Source organism: Chlorocebus sabaeus, chromosome 12 (genome assembly GCF_047675955.1).
Source record: "Chlorocebus sabaeus isolate Y175 chromosome 12, mChlSab1.0.hap1, whole genome shotgun sequence".
NCBI lineage: Eukaryota > Metazoa > Chordata > Mammalia > Primates > Cercopithecidae > Chlorocebus > Chlorocebus sabaeus.
In genome coordinates, this window is record NC_132915.1 from 69800613 (window position 1) to 69816904 (window position 16292).

The following is a 16292-nucleotide window of genomic DNA, read 5'->3' on the forward strand; positions in this document are numbered from 1 at the left end:
GACCCCCCCATATCTAAAAAAGAAAAACAAATCTATCAGGTCAGCTTCCTCTAGGTAGGGGGAAGACAATTCTTCCAGGTTACATAAAAACTAGTACTGGGCTTATTCTCTGTAAAATGAGTGTAGAAGCAATGCTGTATAGGATATCATGATGACAAATAAGGCATTCAATAAGAACAATGCATTTCCCCTTCCAAGTAGAAATGGTCCAAAATAATCAGCCTGAACTAGGTGGCCTGAAAAATAGTGCTGTATCTCCAGTTGGTCTTTGCTGATGGTAGTTGGAGACTTAGCCTGGAGGTAACCAGACTGGCTTTGGTGAGAGAAAGTCTATGTTGCTGGATAACCTCTGTCCCTGCAGCCATGGCCTTTTTATTTATCGGGCAAGGACAGGAATGACTGGGGAAAGAGGATGACTGACATCCACAAAACAGGTCATCTTGTCTACCTTATTAGTAAGATACTTCTATTGTAAGGCTGCATTTTGGTGAGCCTTCACCTCAGATACAAATATTGTCATATTCTGTAGTCATTTAGAGAGGTCTATCCCCATACCCGTTTTCCAGACCTCATTGCCTCCATTTTTCTAATCATCTTTCATCCAAGTTCATGACCAATCAACCAAACCATTAATCACTGCTCATGAATTAATAGATCCATACCTTTTAGCCACCTCTCCTTCCAGGCAAGTTAACCAATCAGGTGCAGTACCCACTAGAAATCTTTCCTTTCAACACTGTCCTTCATGGCCACACCTAAATAGGGGTATGGTGCTAAGGGCATTCAATCGAGCTTCTTCAATTTTGGTAGATATATTTGTAAAACATTCACCGTTTTTCTTCTTTAATCAAACTGTTCATAGGGACCACCCCATGAAGCCATTTGTGCAGATTGAGAAAGGAGAGGCAAGGTAGCAGAAGAAGGATTCATAGAAATCTGAGCCATTTGTTGATGCAACTGACTTGTATCTTCAGGACCTGGTTGAGCCTGATCTTGTGCATATCACTCCCACTTAATGATGAAATGCTGCTGTGCACACTCAACATTACAGCTTCTTGAGTCAGAGATCAACCACTTTGCAATGCGCAGCTCAGGTTGTATGCTAACTTCTTGGTTCATGGTAAAGTAGTTAGTCTCTACTAGGGCCCAGTAGCAAGTCAGAAGATGTTTCTCAAAAGAAGAATAGCAACTGGGAGAGGATAACATAATTTTGCTTCAAAATTCCAAAAAGTCTAAACTATGATTCACTCACAAAGGTTTGCCACGTGCTCTGTAATGCATCTCTGTCAAGATGCTCCAAGAACTATTGGATCTGCTGGGTCAGACAACTGCTTCTGGTGGTCTTTACTAATGGGCATTGAGAAAAAAGCATTTGCTACATCGATAGCTGCCGGAGGGTATGCTGTTTTGCTTCAGCCAAGAAACCACATTTGGAATTGCAGCAGGGTAAGCAGTCAGGAAGACGACATATTAACAAAGTGGAGGAAAGCAGGACAAGTAGGCACCCATTTAGAAACTCTGTGTCCACCATTACCACATTTTACTACAGTTACCTTCAGAGAATAATGGCTGCTGCCCACTTCCATCTTCCATATGTGCAAGTTTCTCTTTTGGGCCAACCCTAACCCTGAGTCACAGAGTAAATGGAATACTGGAAAACATTGTTCCCAGCTTAACCAAGTTGACCCAGCACTATACAGTACACTGGTTTTGTGCATTACTATTTTTTATTCATTCATACATATAGATTGTATTTATGTTTTGCATGTACAATTTAGTTCATAATTTAAAAAGAAGATTTTAAGACCAATATAGAAGTTGATGTTTAGAAGCTCCCACAATAGAGACATGTGTAACAAGATTATTTGTGAATAAAAAAAAGTATGTTTTATGCATACCACTTTTCCCTCTTCTAAAGAGGGGACTCCTTTTCTGAGTGCTGAGATGGGTCTGAGAATGCAAACTGTAGAGAGAACTATGAGATGGGGGTGAGGTAATGATGATGACTTGGGATGGGAGGCTGAAGAAAAATGTGAGTCTGGAGAATGACTGTGGCAGAACAGGGAGAATTTTTGAAGAGACAAGAAAGCTGCTATCCATAATGAAAAACTGGGGAAAGAGCATACTTATGTGGAATTTTATTACGTTTTAAAATATGATGTTGTAATATAGAACCTCTTCCACTAGCTGCATGGAATCTTCAGTAAAATATCCACTTCTCATCATGCATGGAAGAGGTGGACTTATACCGGAGACAAGTCAAAGTGCCGAATGCAGTCGCAATAGTAGGCCTGGAGCTAGAACTATAGCTGTTCCCAGGAAGTCAGCTACAGCTCAGTTACATTGCTGAATAAAACAGTGCAAAATCCTGTTATTAAAGAGTAGTAAGCCATTTCTGTCCTATAAAAAGACACTTTGAGGCAGATTATCCTTTATTTCAGGGGGACAATACTCTGAACTGGCCCTTTAAGTCATACAAATATAAAACAAGCTTCACCTATTGTTCTTGGGAAGATCTGTGATGCAACCTAAATGCAGATATTTCAGCCTAAAAGTGAAGTGACTGTGCTAGAATATAAATTTTCCTGGCTAGGTTTTAGCAACCAGAATTATGCATCCACAGATGTATATGCCCTTATGTGCAGAAATGGGAAGTTGTGAGGAAGAGAAAGGCAGGGGAGACATTTAAGTAAGATCTTCACCTTACCCAATAGTCTTTTAAATGACTAGGCTTGGCTCAATGCATGCTTTTGTTTAATGTCCTAGAAATGAGACATGTGGTTAAGAGCATGGGCTCTGGCTGGGCATGGTGGCTAAAGTCTGTAATTCCAGTGCTTTGAGAGACTGAGGGAGAAGAATCACTTGAGGCCTGGAGTTCAAGACCAGCCTTGACAATATTGAAAGACTCCACCTCTGGAAAAAAAAAAAAAAGAAAAAAGAAAAAAAGAACACAGGCTCTGGAGATACACTGCTGCCATCCAAATTCCCCTCTACCACTTACAGGGTGTGTTGCCTCACTGTTTTTATTTTAAAATGGGAAGGAGGATAGTTCTTACTTTATGAGGTTGTTAAAAGGATTAAGGATTAAAAAGGGTATGGAAAAAGTTTAGCACAGTGCTTGATATATAGTAATATCTTAATAAATTTTAGATATTATTATTATCTTGAAGTTGATATTGGGTCATCAATGATATAACTGTCTTGTTGAAACCAGAAGGTGAGGCTGCACTGCTGTGCATAGGTTGGAGTCTCTTCAGAAGTGAAATTCCCATCACCACTCATCACAAGAAAATGTGAATCCCAGGGGAAGTTGATGGAATGAGAAACTATGGATAATGTAAGAAATGAGCCAGAAATGAATGAGATAGAAATACTAGAATGCCAAGTCCCAGATTAGTAATGGAGCTTCTGGGATGCCAGAAATAAGACTCTCAAAATCAGAAGAAATGAAGGCTGCTTAAGCTCTGATTCAGGGAGATGCCTCAGGATGACAAGAAACTTATATATGAACTAGAAGGAAGTTGGGCTCTGCACCCATCTTGGGATACTTGCTCACAATTTGTGAGAAACATACTAAATACGATACCATTTCTATTGTTCTTGCTATGTAACAAACCACTCTAAAAACTTAGTGGCATAAAACAACAATCTTACTGTCCTCATGGTTTCTGTGGATCAGGAATGTGGACAGAGCACAGCAGAGGCGGCTTGTTTACCTTCTCTGATGTCTGGGCCTCAGCTGGGAAGGCTTGAAGGCTGGAAATGACTTGATGGCTGGGGTTGCAGTCATCTGGAGGGGTCTTTGCCGTTGATGCTGGCTGTGGCTGGGACTTCAGTTGGTCTGTCAGCTGGAAAAAATACAGTGGCCTCTCCATGTAGTGTCTCTGTATAAGCTACTTTGGTTTTCCTCACAGCTTGGTGGCAGTGAAACTTTATCACTTTTTATCATCTAACCTAAATCACATCTAAGTGAAGTCACACAGCATCACTTCTTCCAAAGTCACAAACCCACCCAGATTCTAGGGAAGAGAGTTTAGATTCCACTTCTCTATGAGAAGAGAACAGAAATCATACTGTTAAAAAAAAAAAAAGCATGTGAAGTGGGAATTATTCTTTTGATCATCTCTGGAAAATATAATCTGTCTTAGATGAATGGTCCTACTGAATTTCTCTTTTACTTGAACCTTGGAAAATTCTTCTCATGTCCCTCAATAGTTGGGACTCAAAAGCCAAATGAGTAAAGTATTGCTGTATGTGGGAGTCCAACAGGACAGCATTTCTGTAAAAGTTCCACTGGGAAAGGTTGGGTGGATGATATGTAATCACCGGGAATATGAAAATCTCAGAAGACAGAGAATTAGAGAATAGAAATAAAACAATTTTGGAAAAACCAGAAGCAATCGAAGCAGACCCTTCTTGGAGGAGCAATAGAGAAAAATGGTGGCAGAATGAAGAGTGGGGAGACATAGTAGATCAATAAAAGCCACAAAAGGAAAAAAAATAATTTCTGTGAAATATAAATAAACCTTGGGCGAAATTAACCAATCTTAACTTAGAAGCTGGCAGAAAACTTTTTTCAGTTAGGGAGGCCATTAACTGAAATTATTTGTTGTTAATGTGAATTAACACTAAGCATATTTCGGAGTGACAGCTCAAATGTCACATTTGGGAGTGACAGCTCAAATGGGGATTAGAGATGGATCATACTTCTTTTCTTTCTTTCTTTCTTTCTTTCTTTTTTTCTTTTTTTGAGACAGAGCCTCACTCTTTTGCCCAGGCTGGAGTGCAGTGGCATGATCTCAGCTCACCGCAACCTCCACCTTCTGGGTTCAAGCGATTCTGTTACCTCAGCCTACCAAGTTGCTGGGACTACAGGTGTGTGCCACCACGACCAGCTAATTTTTTTGTGTGTGTGTGAGTGTATGTACATATATATATATATATATATATTTTTTTTTTTTTTTTTTTTTTAGTAGAGACAGGGTTTTGCCATGTTGGCCAGGCTGGTCCTGAACTCCTGACCTCAGGTGATCCGCCCACCTCGGCCTCCCAAAGGGCTGGGATCTTACAGGCATGAGTCACTGCGCCTGGCCCTGACATGGACCATACTTCTAAGAGATGGTAATAGCTCAGAACTACATAGTAATTTAGTATTATTACATCTTATATATCTGTTCATAGGTATAACATGTTCATTATGTATTACGCTAAGCTATTGTTGTTTATTTTTTAAAATGTTATATCTTTTACTTACTATGTTAAATATCCAGCCTCCTAATTAGTATGTGTTCTCTCTGAATTTAGGTGATACTTCTTGGAGTTTGTCAAACTATTTAGTCATCACTACCTGTAACATTTTAGCACCAGGTGGCAGCAGAATCTGAGGGCTGGGATAAAATACTTAGGAGGGAACTAAATACCTAATTAAGAATTTACCTCAAACCTAAGAATGGTCAATAAGGAGAAGCAATTGTTTTACTTCCTACTCTCCATGTTTAGATCTCTCTCTCTCTCTCATTTTAGTGAGTGATTATTCAAATTGAGCATATATCCTATTCCCCTCTCCACCAAACACTCACATATACTCTTGCAGACACAGAGAAGAACCAGTCAGCCAAGTGAATTATAGTGGAAGTTAGCCTCAGAAGAGCAAGAAGTAGGGTAGCCTAGCTCATAGACAGACAGCAGGATAAACACAATTGGAATCCGTTTGGAAAATCCAGGACCTAAAGAACAGAGACCAAGTTCAAACACCAATTCCAAAGGGCCAGGAGCAGAACCAAAGTCAGGTAGCAGAATGAAACAAAGAAGAGACGTCAAGCAAGAGTCAGTATGACTTACTTTAACAGTGACCTGCCTTTAGAGGTTAGCAAGGGCATGTGCCTGGTTATTTTGAGCTGGCCTAGAGACAAAAGAAACTAGACTCAAGCTGTCTTCTTAAATGTATCCAAGTGTTGAACACATCGCCTCTACAGAATTCTCCATTCTATGTAGGCTGGCCAAAGAACAGAGGCCTGGCAACCCTTTGCTGGTTTTAACATGCCCTTTCTGGGTAATCCAAACTGGCTGTTTGCAAGCTTGAGGTGACTCCCTCATCAGATGTGAGTGTGAGTGCTAATCTAGTCTTGCCAGAAGACATGTTAGTGATTTGAGATGGCAGTTCCAATTTGCTCTTATTTGAGAAGCAATGCCTTAGTCACTTCAGATTTTGTTTGGCTAGAGCCTGGTACTTAAGCTGTCAACCTGGATAGAGATGCATATTTTTTAAACACAAATACAAAATCATTTCAAAGTCCATTAAACAGATTTTTTTAGTTGGAGAGTAACTCAAAATTGCCAAGCTACTTTATTTTCTGATGTTTCCTTTATCATGATACAGTTCCAAACAGTATTTTTCAATAATTATAATTTTAAATCATTTTTTAAAGTGAGTGTTAGAGCTTTTAGGCATTTTCAATCCTTTTTTCTGGTTGCTGCAAAGGCCCAGGATTCAGCCTTGGAACATGTATCAGACTCTTCAATTAGATATCATTATTTGAAGAATCCCTAAAAAGTTTTGAATGAAGTCTATTGTAATCTTTCTTTATTCTTGAAGCTCTCCACATAGCTGCATATTTCACTGCATGGCTGTAAAAATGGATTTTCATGTCATACGTCTAAAGAAGAAACAGCAGTCTTTGTTCCAAGGAGTATTTCAGAAGATTTACAGGTGTTAACAGGTGGAAGGATTCTGGGTTTTGCCTTTAGGAAGAAATGACCAACCAAGCATGGTGGCTCACACCTATAATCCCAGCACTTTGGGAGGCTGAGGCGGTTGGATCACTTGAGGTCAGGAGTTCAAGACCAGCTGACCAACATGGTGAAACCCCATCTCAACTAAAAATACAAAAAAAAAAAAAAAAAATAGCTGGCCATGGTGGTAGGCACCTGTAATCCCAGCTACTCAGAGGCTGAGGCAGGAGAATTGCTTGAACCCAGAAGGCAGAGATTGCAATGAGCCGAGATCATATCACTGCATTCCATCCTGGGCAACAGAGCGAGACTCTGTCTCAAAAAAACCAAACAAAACAAAACAAAAACAGAAAAGACCTACTGTGGTCAGTAACAGCCTCTTGAGAAGTGCTGTGTTTATGTCTGGCCTTACAAACCAAGAGGTGGACTGTCTCACAGAACAGGCATTTGTGGACAACTAGCAACAAGATGGAGTCAAAGTACACCATGGAGAAGGGTGCTAGGTGCCCAAAGAGGCTTAAAAGGGGCAGTACCCTGGTGTGATCTCCATGTTCCAGGGGCTGTACCTTAGGAACCTGATTTAGCAGCATAATGACAGTGGATCAGTCTCTCCCTCTCTCCGACCCCCGGATGGACATCCACTAACAAGCTCTAATGTATAAACCAAGAAGTTCATCTATTAACTTGTAACTGGGTCTTGGATCTTCCGGTAAGTATATTTTTTTAATCTATAGGCAGATATACACAGAAAGCCAAATTACTCTCAAAAGTCTGCTGCACATAAACATAGACTCAGTACAAGGGTAGTGTTTCAAGTGTTTCATAGCTTTATCTTGGATACAGCCCCATGTACATGTCTTAGTAAGGAACAAAGCAGATTAAATCCTTCTCATTTCTTTATCTAAACTTGATCTAATAGCTTTTCTAGTTCTGACATTTTATACTTAATTTCACTTGATTTCCATTGTCTTCTGGTGCAAATGGAAGCATAACAGGAACTCAAAAGGGTCACACAAACCACAAGAGTAGAGAACTGTGTCTCAAGATACATGAGGAAGAAGAAAGAGTGCCCTTAACTACTTTGCCTGACTTCGGATCTCCAGACACAGATAAATTATACCATAATGTACAAGAAACACAGATACTGTTAGGAATCCTCTGAGACATTTGGAGACATTATAGAGATGAGAAGAGGTGCTTGTAGCCTAAAAACAAACAAATGTTCTGATTTTCTAAATAAAGACATAATCTGATCCAGAAAGGACAGGAAAGTAAGTCTCAGGAGAATCTCTGACATAGTTTAGGTAGATTACTGAGCACAGAAAAGAATGCAGTGATCTCCAGGAAGCAGCATGAGTTCAGTACAAACACCTCAGCCATACCAGTTCACCATTTACTATTTACTTTTCAGACATGTTTATTTATTAGTTTGTCAGATTTAAGATTTGAGCCCATATTTAAATAATAAAATCAACTTGATGATGTTTTCTTTCTTTGTTGCAAATCAGTTAATATAGCAGTAATATTTGTGGATCAGAAGTCTGGGTTAAATCCTTTAGTGAGTCCATCCCAACCAGGTGCCACATGTGCCACTCTGCCTTCTGTAATAGAATTGGAAGGCAACATTTCAGTTCCAGTGAAACTATATTACCTTTATTTGGAATATCTCTAAATTCCTCTTTCAGAATTTTCTTCTGAAGTTTACTTTTATTTTCACAGGTAGAAAGACACTGCCTTTTGGAGAATAGATTTTTACCTTTTCCGGAAACAGTTCTATCAGAAACAAAAAGAGATAAACTTTGATCACCTAGTCAATTGAAGGATGGGATAGAGGGAAAGAGGAATGCAAAGATTAAGGTATACATATAAACAAAAAAAAAAAATTTTTTTAAACCAATTTAGTGTGGGTCTTGTAAATTGGCCCTGAAAGCAATCTCTAAAGAGGAATTTTTTAATAGGGAAAAACGTCCTTAATACTTTTCAAATTCTTAAAGATTATCTAGCTTTCGAGTGTTTAAAAATGTAAGTTTAAAATGATAAGGCAGATTGAACACAGAAGTACATACAGACTTTTCTATACCCTCCTTTCTTCTGATCTAGCAATGTAATCCAAGCAGTATAAGTAACTTTTAGTTGCAGAACATATTTCATTTCATTTCAAATGCATTTTTTATGTATGATTTTTTAAATCAGGATATTAGATTTTATCTTCTAATGTTCTGATAGGCTATAAATCATAGCTCCTTTATTTAAACTTAAACAGAATTTTAAAAACACATGAGAACAAAGATTTAGGTAGTTTTAAGTTTATATCTTTTGTTAAATTATTTTGAAAGCAGAATTCAAACTTTGAATGCAAAAATATTGTTGCTGATAGGTTCACATCATATTCAAGTGTTATGTTATACGTGACTTTAACAGAATTTTAAGTTAGGAGATGAACAGTAATGTTAGAAAGTTAACATCTGTAACATTACTTCTCCAATATACCTCATCCATGCAAATGTCTCCTAGGGACATTTCAAATAATCTTCACCAAAAGTTAATTAAATAAGAAATGAGGCAAGGTGTGGTGGCTCACGCCTGTAATCCCAGCACTTTGGGAGGCCGAGGCGGGTGGATCACGAGGTCAGGATATCGAGACCATCCTGGCTAACACGGTGAAACCCCATCTCTACTAAAAATACAAAAACAAATTAGCTGGGCGTGGTGGCAGGCACCTGTAGTCCCATCTACTCGGGAGACTGAGGCAGGAGAATGGCGTGAACCCCGGAGGCTGAGCTTGCAGTGAGCCAAGATCGTGCCACTGCACTCCAGCCTGGGCAACAGAGTGAGACTCTGTCTCAAAAAAACTAAATAAATAAAAATAAGAAATTATATTTATCTGTTTATAATTAATCTTTTCCCTGATTTACAAAACTACATATAATTCAACAACATTTTATAAAAGCAAGGGAGGGATTAAAAAATAAAGTGAATGTGGGAAAAATTAGCCAGGGCTGATGTAGGGATTCACATTCATGCTTTGAAGTCCTATGTACTTGGTTAAATTTAGCTTAGGCTTTCTAACAGTCATTGCAAAGAAGGAAACAATTAGTTCCATTATTCACAAGTTTTTAAAAAAGTGCTATTTAGAGGGGTACGGCACTCTAGGTTCTTGAAGCCTGGGGCTTGAGGAGCTCAATCATCTGCTAGCCAAAAATACTTCCTGGTGGTAAACTGGTTGAAAGCTGAATTAAGAACTGTATTTTGTCAGGAGGGCCTAAAATATGTCATTCCTCTGCTCTAAAACCTTCAGCGACTCTCCACTGCCTATACGTTAACTATACATTTCTTGATCTGATATTTGAAGCCATCCTCAAAACCAAGTCAAGGTGAGCTCCCTGAAGGCAGATAGCATTTCTTATTCAATATCGTATTTCTAGCATTGTCACAGGTCCAGTGACAGTGTAGGTGTCAACAGATGCTCAGAAACAACTCTTACATACAGGGACTCTCAATCAACCAAGAAAATTGGCAGAAACCTCTCCAGTCCTCTTTTCTCTATCTGTAAGGCCTTCCCCTGCCAGCCCTGCCAGTTAAATGCTGGCCAATTTCTTCAAAATCAATACTAATATCTTCATCACCAATAATAGCTACAGTAACATCACTTTGTATTTCTATTGTGTTCTACAGCTCACAAGTACAGACACAAAAAATCCAATTCTATTCTCATAATCAGCCTTGCTTTGTAGTCAGGGCAGGGATCATGGTCCCAGCTCCACAATGCAGAAACTACAGCTTGTACAAGATCACATCCTTATTAAATGGGAGATGCCATTGCCTCCTGACTTCTACAACAGGTTGTGGTCTCTTTCTCTTCTTCAAACTCTTGTGGCATTCAGTTTGGCATCTCTTATCAAAATAATTCCATTCATTTTATATAGTCCTTTATAGTTTATAAAAAAATGGTTTCTCATCCAAAATTCCTATTTTTTTCATTTTTACAACTTCATTCTGAAAAAAATTAATCCTCTCCTTACTATGAGGACACTGCTGCTTTCTCCGCTCTCTCTAAAAATATAAAAAGTGAAAGCTACTCAGTAGATTTCACCACCATCACTGCATTCATTTTATCATCTGCCAAGAACAATAGAAACTAACATTTTTAAGGTTCCTACTCTCTGGAAGGTTCTGGGATAATTTTTAAATAGCTAATACTGCTTTATTTTACTTCTTTGCTCTTAGACTGCTAAATTCCACACACACACACACACACACACACACACACGCACATGCACACGCATGCACACACACACACCCTGAAACAGCCCTAACCTGAAAATAAAATATGTACTCTCCTTCTGTATGTACACTTTGACGAATGGGGAAAGAGAAGAGGAGTAGGTGACGAACAGGAACTTAAATCCTTTCTGAAACTCTGCTACGGTGACTGATTTAAGAACCAAGTCTAGCTGGAGTCCCTCAGAGGGATCCAGAATGTGTTGACAAGAGCTGCCAGTTAGGGGAATTTCTGGTGAAGACATCCTCAGGTAGGAAAAGACTCCAGCGAGAGATTTTGATGAGGAGACTCTTCATCCTTCACCTTGGATCTGAGTGACAGCTCCAAGCCAGAAGAAGGCTGGAGAACAGAACCAAAGTGGAAGCCACCACCAGAAGTCTTTTGGGTTTGAGGACTGGTAAGTCCCTGTGCTAAGATGCAGCACTACACAACTCCAGGGGGCACTCTTCACATGGCCCATACTGTGCACATGGCCTTGGAGTTATGCAACATGGGGTCCTCCTCACGGTACCTGGCCCTGTCCTCCCGTACCACTGACTGCATGTCACAGGGGACATCCATGTCAAGACCCTCAAGGGAACTGGGAACTTTCAAGCTTTCGTTACTCATTTAATGACTTGGTGCTTGGCATTTTGATTTCCGTTCACTTTATGGCTTCCTTGAATAAGATTTTAAAGATGTCTATGATGGGGAGCACCGGGATTCTCTAGACATGCTAAGCAGGAACTCAAAGGTGAGTATCATGCCAATTGTGTGATTCCTCCCATAGCATAACTCAGGATCCTGATGGCAAAGATTTCTCTGGAAAAAAGGTCAACTTCATCCAGACTGTGTGGCCTCCATTTTTGTAGCTATGTTTTTCTGTGAAAAGCATTACCTTTTGAGAAAAGCAAATTAGAAATTATTCTAATTTATATATGGGGCCCAGCAACAATTTCCCATCCACCCTTCAGGTCTGTAGTTCCCAAAACTGACTGTACTTTAGAAATGCTTACAGAAAACATATTGATACCTGGTTTCTACTCCAGGACAAGTAAGTCAAGATCTCTGAAGGTGGGGCCCAGGCAAGTAAACCTTTTTTTTTTTTTTTTGAGACGAAGTCTCACACTGTCACCGGGCTGGAGTGCAATGGTGCAATCTCAGCTCACTGCAACCTCCACCTCCCAGGTTCAAGCGATTCTCCTGCTTGAGCCTCTGGAGTAGTTGGGATTAGAGGTGCCCGCCAGCATGCCCAGCTAATTTTTTGTATTTTTAGTAGAGATGGGATTTCACTATGTTGGCCAGGCTGTTCTCAAACTTCTGACCTCGTGATCCTCCTGCCTCAGCCTCCCAAAGCGCTGGGAGCAACTACCTCTTTTAAAAAGTGTCTAAGTGATTCGCTGTGCTGTCAGGGTGGTGAACCTGTGCCTTGGGTAGTTTTTTCATTCTTCCTTTAATCTCAGTCTCAGTGATAAATTGAGCTTCAGAAGGTTTGCTTAGCTGGAGAAACTCAGTTATGAAACTGGAGAGGACACCAATGAGATCACAAAGGCAATGAGACAAATAGGTCATTTAAAACAAATATTTATCAAGTGTCACATTCCCGGTCATATACCAGGTGCTGGGAACACAAAATAATTATGACAAAGTCCCTGCCCTCAAAAAGTTTCTGCTTGATCTGGAAAGACAGGTATGTGAATTACTATAACACAGAGCAAAATTAAATCAAGCTATTATGGGAGCACAGGCTGGGGAAATAAGGGAAGGTTTTGGAGGAGAAAATACATTTGAGGTAGGTCTTCAAGGAGGGATAAAGTTCTGATCAATGGAAAAGAGGCAGAAGGCATTCCAGGGAGGTACAGCTTGAGCAAAGGCATAGAGGCAAGAAAGTGGATGGGATTTTGAGGAATTATAGGAACCTGGTTCAGAAAATAGTAGCCTATGAGGCTGGAGGTTTTTATTGTTTAATTATTACTTTTAAATTTTTCTGTAGAGATGGGGTCTCATGTCACCCAGGCTGGTCTCAAACTCCTGCCTCAGCTTCCCAAAGTACTTGGGTTACAGACGTGAGCCACTGCACCTGGTGAGGCTGCAGATTGAAATTTAAATGTGAAGCCAGGTACATTGGTGCTATGATTGCACCTGTGAATAGCCACTGTACTCCAGCCTGGACAATATAGCGAGACCCTGTCTCTTAAAATGTTTTTGAAATTAAAAAAAAAATTGGTGGAAGGCCTCAGAAGCCCCCATAAGTAATCTGTAGGTGTTATGAGTTTGTGAGTCTATATCTATATGGTATGTGTCTTAGATGAAGAGAACACAACAAAGATTAAAAACCAAATCATGCCATGATAAGATCTGAAACAAATAGAAACATGATCAATATGAACTTTGATAAATACATCTGAGGTAGTTACTCTTCCTGTTTTCGGGCAGCCTTCTCTGTTTTTATGCTTTAGCACTTGTAGGTGCTAACCATGAGGCAGAAAGCTGTGCAGACAAGTCACTTAAATTATTCATCCTAAATCAAGTTGTGTTTAAGAGTCTCCTCTTGTTACTCCCACTACTCTGAGGGAGCTGGACACACCACTGTTGCATTTTTTTTTCTGTGCCTTTTACATATGTTCTCTCTGTTGAGAATGCCATTTCTTCCTTCTGTGATAATGCCCATGTACTGACTAAACTCTTTCCTAAGTTGCCAGTTCTGTGTGTCTTTCTATAGCATTTTTGTAGGGACAGCTAATCTAACAGTTATTAATTATACTGTATTTAGTAACATGTCTGTCTTCCCCGCCAGACTGTGAACCCCTGGAAGACAGAAACAGGATCTTTTTAAACTTTCAATTACCAGGACTCAGCACAGTGGCTGACATGCTGGTGTTGCAGACTGAGTGAATGAATGAGAAAGCACTTACCAGATGTTGGAAATATTTAAACTTATCAATTATGTCCTTTAATGTTTAGGTACTGGGATTTAGGAAAATTTTTTCCATATTTAAAACCATTTGCTCAGGTTCAAAACACTTCTCTTCTGAAGTGTGCACTTACATAAGCAAAATGACAGCTGCTGAACCTATCAATTTATTTCCATGAAACAAGCAACATTTCTCTCTTTAGTACTAATCTGCCAAGGAAATATTAAAGTTAATGTATCTTTGGCTAGAAATACAAATATTACTCAAAAAGCTCCTGAAAACAACTGAAGCCTACAAAAGGGGAAAAAAATCCCCTAAGGGATATGACAATAGAATTTCGGGCTTCCTGGGATAAGAGGAGAGAGGGTGGTGCTCTTTGTGAATTTTGATGATTTCCAGTTCCTTAAATGTATTCCACTACTTGGGGGATTAAAAGGTTTACTGGTGAGAGTGTCAGTTGTCAAAGGACTAAGGATAGATTCTACAATCCTGTAAAAGAGAGCTCCAACAGCTTCTCCAACAGGAATCTTGAAATATTTGTTATCTCAGTAATAATTTTGCCCTATTGTTATACTTCCTTGGTTCTTTAACAGTCCTGTTACCTCTGGAAGAAATAACATGTTTAAGGAAATTAATTTTTGCACGGTTGCTCCGGAACTCTATCTGTAAGGCACCTTGTCTATTACTCCGTGCATTTGTATTGGTTTTTGCCTCATGTATTTTGATGCTCTGTTGTTAGATGTGTACACATTAAGGATTGTTTTGTCCTCTTGGAGAATTGAACCATTTATCATTAGGTAATGTGCTCTTGTTCATCCCTGATAATTTTCCTTGTTCTGAAGTCTGCATTGACTGCAATTAATAGAGCGATTCCAGCTTTCTTTTGAATAGTGTTAGCATATATTAGGGGTTGAATTGTATCCCCTCCCCCAAATTTTTATTGTTGAAGTTCTAACTCCCAATACCTCAGAAAGTGACTTTTATATTTGGACACAGGGTCTTTAAATAAGTATAAAATTAAAATAAGCTCGTAAGAATGGGCCCTAATCCGCTATGATTAGTGTCCTTATATGAAGAGGATATTTGGACACAGACACGAATAGAGGGAAGTCTATATTCCTCTCAAGAGGGAGAAGATAAATCTACAAGCCAAGGAGAGGGGCTAAGAACAGATCCTCCTCTCATGATCTTCAGAAAAAAATAATTCTGCCAACACCTTGATCTCAGACTTCTAACTTCCAGATTGTGAGAACATAAATTTCCCTTGTTTAAGCCACCAATTTATAGAACTTTGTTATGGAAGACCTAGCTAATGAATACAGCATGGTATCTTTTCCTCCATTCCATTACTTTTAACCTACTTGTGTCCTTATAGAGTGAGTTTCTTGTAGACAACATATGGATCTTGTTTTTTATTGACTGACAATCACACTTACAAAAAATTGACATATTTGGACAATTCACACTTAAAGTGGCTATTGACATATTTGGTTTAATATCTACATGTTCCTAATGTTTTCTACTCATTGCATTTGTTTTTTATTTATTTTTGCACCCCCTTCTTTTCTATCTTCTTTGGCATATCAATTACACTTCTTTTTTAATTTTTTTAAGTAGTTGTCCTAGAGTTTCCAATATACATTCACAACTGATCTAAGTCCACTTTCAAGTAACACAATGCCACTCTAGAGATAGTGCAGTTACCTTATTCCCAATTCCTCATTCCCATCCCTTAAAGCATTTATGCCATTCATTTTACTTACCCATAAGGTATCATCACCCAATATATTGTTATTGTTATTACTTTAAACAGAGAGCTGAAAGGTTTAAAGCACTAGAGGTACAACAGGACACATACCAAATTACTGTACTAAAATGTAGACTGATGGGTCAAAAAAACACAGAAAGTCTGCATTATAAGGTAGTCATTTGGAGGAAGGAGGCATTAAATCTAGAAATTTTAGAAATATTAGGAGAGGCCGTATTTGGTAAGAACATGACAAGATGAGTAGAATTTGGACTTGCATAGAGGGGAGAGCAATTGGTAGAGAATATCCCAGGTGGAAGGCATGGGATAGGATTGGGGAAAGGATTGGGATTAAAAAACACTGAGAATTTCAAGTTGGTTAGAACTTAAGATGTGTGATGGAGAGTAATTGGAAATAAAGTTAGAAAATAAGGTTGGGCTCATGTGGAATTTCTATTAACTTTCATGTTTGTACATCTATCATGTGATATTAATTGACATTAATAATAATAATAATAACTAAGGTACTATAAAATCCAAGGTGCCTTGTAAACTGCTAAAGTAAAAAATAACATTTAATATAATTTTAATGCTGTTTGTTTACAGTGTTCTCATTGTAAGTACAGTGTACAGTTTC

The 16292-nt window shown here is 38.9% G+C and overlaps 1 long non-coding RNA gene across 3 annotated transcripts in view; it reads right to left on the reverse strand.

The window, feature by feature from the left end:
* LOC140712970 (uncharacterized) overlaps positions 1–16292 on the reverse strand; it is a 60738-nt gene that overhangs the window by 32002 nt on the left and 12444 nt on the right. For 2 of the 3 annotated variants that reach the window (XR_012094847.1, XR_012094846.1), the window contains one exon: positions 3717–3848. This is a non-coding gene — a long non-coding RNA (uncharacterized lncRNA). Of the gene's footprint in view, positions 1–1812; positions 2914–3716; positions 3849–16292 lie in introns of those variants that run through there. The other variant, XR_012094848.1, reaches the window with a different exon arrangement.